The sequence below is a fragment of the Oncorhynchus keta genome, unplaced genomic scaffold (genome assembly GCF_023373465.1).
Source record: "Oncorhynchus keta strain PuntledgeMale-10-30-2019 unplaced genomic scaffold, Oket_V2 Un_contig_14908_pilon_pilon, whole genome shotgun sequence".
Taxonomy (NCBI): Eukaryota; Metazoa; Chordata; class Actinopteri; order Salmoniformes; family Salmonidae; genus Oncorhynchus; species Oncorhynchus keta.
The window spans coordinates 5,001-11,779 of NW_026279019.1; the positions used below are offsets into that span (position 1 = coordinate 5,001).

Here is a 6,779-nt window from a genome sequence, read left to right on the forward strand (position 1 = left end):
GAAATGTCCTTATTATTTTGGAACTGCTGTGAGTGTAATGTTTACTGTTCATTTTTATTGTTTGTTTTACTTTAGTTTATTTTCTACTTCACATGCTTTGGCAATGTAAACACATGTTTCCCATGGAGAGAGAGAGAGAGAGAACTGTGTACATGTAGACAACCCAGATAGGCACTTCATTCTCCATTCATGTAAATATTCATCTCAGATATGAATCTGAGGAGATGCTGTCTGAAGAGATTGGTACAGCTCCTCTCATTTAATACTAGTCATAGAACACTTGGAAGACAAAATATCAATCAATCAAATGTACTGTATTTTATAAAACCCTATTAACGTCAGCTTCTTACGGATAGGCGGGACAGTCGTGTCCCACTTGGGCAAAAAACAGGAAAATGCAGCGCGGCAAATTTTTAAAAATTATATCAAATCAAACTTTCATTAAATCACACATGTAAGATACTCGATTAAAGCTACACTCGTGATTCCAGCCAACATGACAGATTTTTAAAAGGCTTTTCGGCGAATGCATAAGAAGCTATTATCTGATGATAGCACAACAGTAAACAAAGGGGTAGCATATTTCAACCCTGCAGGTGCTACACAAAACGCAGAAATAAAATATAAAACATGCATTACTGTTGACGAGCTTCTTTTGTTGGCACTCCAATATGTCCCATAAACATCACAATTGGTCCTTTTGTTCGATTAATTCCGTCCATATATATCTAAATGTCCATTTATAAAGCGCGTTTGATCCAGAAAAAACAGCTTCCAAAAACGCAATGTCACTACAAAATATTTCAAAGTTGCCTATAAACTTTGCCAAAATATTTAAAACTACTTTTGTAATACAACTTTAGGTATTTTTAAACGTTAATAATCGATCAAATTGTAGACGGGTCTATCTGTTGTTCAATCCAAGAAGAAAACAAACCAGCTACTTTTCACGTCTTGCGCAACTCTCAACAGTGTTACCAAGTTCCTAGTTGGCCTACTTCTTCATTGCACAAAGGAATAACCTCAACCAAATTCCAAAGACTGGTGACATCCATTGGAAGTGGTAGGAACTGAAAACCAGCCAAATCGTTTTCCAACGAGAACTCACTGAACAGACAGAGACCTCAAAAAAATAATTCTGAACGGTTAGTCCTCGGGTTTTGCCTGCTACATAAGTTCTGTTATACTCACAGACATGATTCAAACTGTTTTAGAAACTTCAGAGTGTTTTCTATCTAAATCTATGAATAATATGCATATCTTATATTCTTGGCATGAGTAGCAGGAAGTTGAAATGAAAATTATGCCCCTAGCCCCAAGAGGTTTTAACACTTTAGAGTACTTTACAAAATACAACTCCATCATCATAAAAAGTAATGGATTATTATATGCAATGACCTACCAACGTCCTTGGCCAGCGCTAGGCCTTGTGGGTAGGTGATGGGGGCCAGTTTCTTCTCTTTGAGCTTCTCGATGGTCTCCTTCTCATCCCTCAGATCCAGCTTAGTACCCACTAGGATGATAGGGGTTGACGGGCAGTGGTGACGCACCCTCTGGGTACCACTAAAGAGAGAGAGAGAGAGAGGGAGGGAGGGAGGGGGTGGGGGGGAGGAGGAGAGAGAAAGAGAGGGGTGGGGGTGGGGAGGGGAGGAGAGAGAGAGAGAGAGAGAGAGAGAGAGGGGAGAGGGAGGAGGAGGGGGGAGGAGGAGAGAGGGAGGAGGTGGGGGGGGAGGAGGGGAGAGAGAGGGAGGGGTGGAGGAGAGAGAGAGAGAGAGAGGAGAGAGAGAGAGAGAGAGAAGAGAGAGAGAGAGAGAGAGATAGAGGAGAGAGGTGAGGGGGTGGGGGAGGAGGAGAGAGAGAGAGAGAGAGGGTGAGGGGTGGGGGAGGAGATAGAGAGAGAGAGAGAGAGAGGAGAGAGAGAGAGAGAGAGAGAGAGAGAGAAGAGGGAGGGGTGGGGGAGGAGGAGAGAGAGAGAGAGAGAGAGAGAGAGAGAGAGAGAGAGAGAGGGAGAAGGGAGGGGGGAGGAGGAGGGAGAGCGAGAGAGAGGGAGGAGGTGGGGTGGGGGAGGAGGAGAGAGAGAGGGAGGGGGTGGGGGAGGAGGGAGATAGAGAGAGAAAGAGAGAGAGAGGGGTGGGGGAGGAGGGAGAGAGAGAGAGGGAGGGGTGGGGGAGGAGGGAGAGAGAGAAGGGGGGGTGGGGGAGAAGGAGGAGGAGGGAGGGAGGGGTGGGGGAGGAGGAGGTGAGAGAGAGGGAGGGAGGGGGTGGGGGGAGGAGGAAGAGAGAGAGGGGGTGGGGAGGAGGAGAGAGAGAGAGAGAGAGGAGAGAGGGAGTGGGGGGAGAGAAGAGAGAGTGAGAGGGGGTGGGGGAGGAGGGAGGAGAGAGAGAGGAGAGAGAGAGAGAGAGAGAGGGTGGGGGAGGAGGAGGAGAGAGAGGGGGGGGAGGAGAGAGAGAGAGAGAGAGAGAGAGAGAGAGAGAGAGAAATAGAGAGAGAGAGAGAGAGAAATGGAGAGAGAAATATTTTATTATCCACTCTTAGTCACCAGTTATCCTCACCTCTGGATACCACTAGAGAGAGAGAGAGAGAGAGAGAGAGAGAGAGAGAGAGAGAGAGAGAGAGAGAGAGAGAGAGAGAGAGAGATCATGTATCCCTCCAGAACGGTCATAACACACCTGGCCGGTATTCCATTTGATTAGTAATTGTATCAGTGTGCCCTTTGTTCACCATTGTCCTGTCGATTATTGTTCCCATGTCCATTGGCCATTGTTCTGCTCTGTTGTTCTGGCCTTCGTGCCGCGTGTATTGCGCAGATGATTATGGGTCTCGTCCCGTGTGGAATCATTTTGTGCTTGTGTTTGGTACACTGTGTCCTATGATAAATATACTGTATGTGGGTACACTGTGTCCTATGATAAATATACTGTATGTGGGTACACTGTGTCCTATGATAAATATACTGTATGTGGGTACACTGTGTCCTATGATAAATATACTGTATGTGGGTACACTGTCCTATGATAAATATACTGTATGTGGGTACACTGTGTCCTATGATAAATATACTGTATGTAGGTACACTGTGTCCTATGATAAATATACTGTATGTGGGTACACTGTCCTATGATAAATATACTGTATGTGGGTACACTGTGTCCTATGATAAATATACTGTATGTGGGTACACTGTGTCCTATGATAAATATACTGTATGTGGGTACACTGTGTCCTATGATAAATATACTGTATGTGGGTACACTGTGTCCTATGATAAATATACTGTATGTAGGTACACTGTGTCCTATGATAAATATACTGTATGTGGGTACACTGTCCTATGATAAATATACTGTATGTGGGTACACTGTGTCCTATGATAAATATACTGTATGTGGGTACACTGTGTCCTATGATAAATATACTGTATGTGGGTACACTGTGTCCTATGATAAATATACTGTATGTAGGTACACTGTGTCCTATGATAAATATACTGTATGTGGGTACACTGTGTCCTATGATAAATATACTGTATGTGGGTACACTGTCCTATGATAAATATACTGTATGTGGGTACACTGTCCTATGATAAATATACTGTATGTGGGTACACTGTGTCCTATGATAAATATACTGTATGTGGGTACACTGTGTCCTATGATAAATATACTGTATGTGGGTACACTGTGTCCTATGATAAATATACTGTATGTGGGTACACTGTGTCCTATGATAAATATACTGTATGTGTGGTACACTGTGTCCTATGATAAATATACTGTATGTGGGTACACTGTGTCCTATGATAAATATACTGTATGTGGGTACACTGTGTCCTATGATAAATATACTGTATGTAGGTACACTGTGTCCTATGATAAATATACTGTATGTAGGTACACTGTGTCCTATGATAAATATACTGTATGTAGGTACACTGTGTCCTATGATAAATATACTGTATGTAGGTACACTGTGTCCTATGATAAATATACTGTATGTGGGTACACTGTGTCCTATGATAAATATACTGTATGTGGGTACACTGTGTCCTATGATAAATATACTGTATGTGGGTACACACACACACATAAACACACTTGAGCATACAGATATAAACTCAACACAAAGGGGAAGCATCATTCCATCATGTTGTGACCCATAGCAACACTCTGTGATAATCTAGTATCTGCATAGAACAACATTTGCGGTAGAGGGACCCGGTCGTCATGGCGACAACAGTAAAACAGCAAGGAGAAACAGAAAACGCAAAAATACTTTTGGCATTGGATAGAGAAGAGAGTGAAGGGGCAACAGAATTAACATGAGTGGATTGTTTAGTGTGGGCTGGCTATTGGGAAAATCCTTACAAACAAGACTAGATATGTCTTAAAAGCCAGATCCAAATGGAGTGTTTCTGAAGTCTCTTCAGATGAGAAGAGACTGAAAGGCTGTGGATTCTACTCAATGGAATGTGTGTGTGTCATTGTGACATCACTACTACTCTATATGTGTGACACATAGTCTCATTCAATTAAAACTATGCATATGCACTAGACCAAGTATAGACTATCTACATGTACCCTGACATGGACTCCACCTGTGACCGCAGCCAGGGGACCAGCCATTTTACTGCCCAGGTTCTAGTCGTGTCCATGGTCAAACCATACCGGTTACATATGGTCCATACTCTGTCAGATGTTTGGGGATGACTAGGGAAATCTGCCCCCTAGAGGTTCTCCTCACCTTAACTCCAGCCGTGACAAGGTTATGAACAACAAAGTGTGATGTTGTTGCATGTGTTACCGTGCTGGTCAGATGGTTCCTCTTACTGGAACAGCTGTAGTGCTCCATCAAATCAAATCAAATCAAATTTTATTTGTCACATACACATGGTTAGCAGATGTTAAATGCGAGTGTAGCGAAATGCTTGTGCTTCTAGTTCCGACAATGCAGTGATAACCAACAAGTAATCTAACTAACAATTCCAAAACTACTGTCTTATACACAGTGTAAGGGGATAAGGAATATGTACATAAGGATATATGAATGAGTGATGGTACAGAGCAGCATACAGTAGATGGTATCGAGTACAGTATATACATATGAGATGAGTGTGTAGACAAAGTAAACAAAGTGGCATAGTTAAAGTGGCTAGTGATACATGTGTTACATAAGGATGCAGTCGATGATGTAGAGTACAGTATATACATATGCATATGAGATGAATAATGTAGGGTAAGTAACATTATATAAGGTAGCATTGTTTAAAGTGGCTAGTGATATATTTACATAATTCCCATCAATTCCCATTATTAAAATGGCTGGAGTTGGGTCAGTGTCAATGACAGTGTGTTGGCAGCAGCCACTCACTGTTAGTGGTGGCTGTTTAACAGTCTGATGGCCTTGAGATAGAAGCTGTTTTTCAGTCTCTCGGTCCCAGCTTTGATGCACCTGTACTGACCTCGCCTTCTGGATGATAGCGGGGTGAACAGGCAGTGGTTCGGGTGGTTGATGTCCTTGATGATCTTTATGGCCTTCCTGTAACAACGGGTGGTGTAGGTGTCCTGGAGGGCAGGTAGTTTGCCCCCGGTGATGCGTTGTGCAGTCCTCACTACCCTCTGAGAGCCTTACGGTTGAGGGCGGAGCAGTTGCCGTACCAGGCGGTGATACAGCCCGCCAGGATGCTCTCGATTGTGCATCTGTAGAAGTTTGTGAGTGCTTTTGGTGACAAGCCGAATTTCTTCAGCCTCCTGAGGTTGAATAGGCGCTGCTGCGCCTTCTTCACGACGCTGTCAGTGTGAGTGGACCAATTCAGTTTGTCTGTGATGTGTATGCCGAGGAACTTAAAACTAGCTACCCTCTCCACTACTGTTCCATCGATGTGGATAGGGGGTGTTCCCTCTGCTGTTTCCTGAAGTCCACAATCATCTCCTTAGTTTTGTTGACGTTGAGTGTGAGGTTATTTTCCTGACACCACACTCCGAGGGCCCTCACCTCCTCCCTGTAGGCCGTCTCGTCGTTGTTGGTAATCAAGCCTACCACTGTTGTGTCGTCCGCAAACTTGATGATTGAGTTGAGGCGTGCGTGGCCACGCAGTCGTGGGTGAACAGGGAGTACAGGAGAGGGCTCAGAACGCACCCTTGTGGGGCCCCCGTGTTGAGGATCAGCGGGGAGGAGATGTTGTTGCCTACCCTCACCACCTGGGGCGGCCCGTCAGGAAGTCCAGTACCCAGTTGCACAGGGCGGGGTCGAGACCCAGGGTCTCGAGCTTGATGACGAGCTTGGAGGGTACTATGGTGTTGAATGCCGAGCTGTAGTCGATGAACAGCATTCTCACATAGGTATTCCTCTTGTCCAGGTGGGTTAGGCAGTGTGCAGTGTGGTTGAGATTGCATCGTCTGTGGACCTATTTGGGCGGTAAGCAAATTGGAGTGGGTCTAGGGTGTCAGGTAGGGTGGAGGTGATATGGTCCTTGACTAGTCTCTCAAAGCACTTCATGATGACGGAAGTGAGTGCTACGGGCGGTAGTCGTTTAGCCAGTTACCTTAGCTTTCTTGGGAACAGGAACAATGGTGGCCCTCTTGAAGCATGTGGGAACAGCAGACTGGTATAGGGATTGATTGAATATGTCCGTAAACACACCGGCCAGCTGGTCTGCGCATGCTCTGAGGGCGCGGCTGGGGATGCCGTCTGGGCCTGCAGCCTTGCGAGGGTTAACACGTTTAAATGTCTTACTCACCTCGGCTGCAGTGAAGGAGAGACCGCATGTTTCCGTTGCAGGC

The 6,779-nt window shown here is 45.1% G+C and overlaps 2 long non-coding RNA genes across 19 annotated transcripts in view; one reads left to right on the forward strand and one right to left on the reverse strand.

The window, feature by feature from the left end:
• The window catches only part of LOC127918795 (uncharacterized), a 2,790-nt gene extending 1,239 nt beyond the window's left edge, over positions 1–1,551 (reverse strand). The window contains exon 1 of the long non-coding RNA XR_008100806.1: positions 1,403–1,551. This is a non-coding gene — a long non-coding RNA (uncharacterized LOC127918795). The remainder of the gene's footprint in view (positions 1–1,402) is intronic.
• Positions 1,552–2,460: 909 nt separating this feature from the next.
• LOC127918796 (uncharacterized) lies at positions 2,461–4,375 on the forward strand. 18 transcript variants are annotated; one of them, XR_008100813.1, is made up of 4 exons: positions 3,001–3,105; positions 3,284–3,425; positions 3,462–3,567; positions 3,855–4,375. It is a non-coding gene; the product is annotated as an uncharacterized LOC127918796 (long non-coding RNA). The 18 variants fall into 18 exon arrangements; XR_008100810.1 differs by lacking the exon at positions 3,001–3,105 and adding an exon at positions 2,461–2,927 and having other exon boundaries at positions 3,284–3,497; XR_008100814.1 differs by lacking the exons at positions 3,001–3,105; positions 3,462–3,567 and adding an exon at positions 2,461–2,927 and having other exon boundaries at positions 3,284–3,389.
• Positions 4,376–6,779: the final 2,404 nt, after the last annotated feature.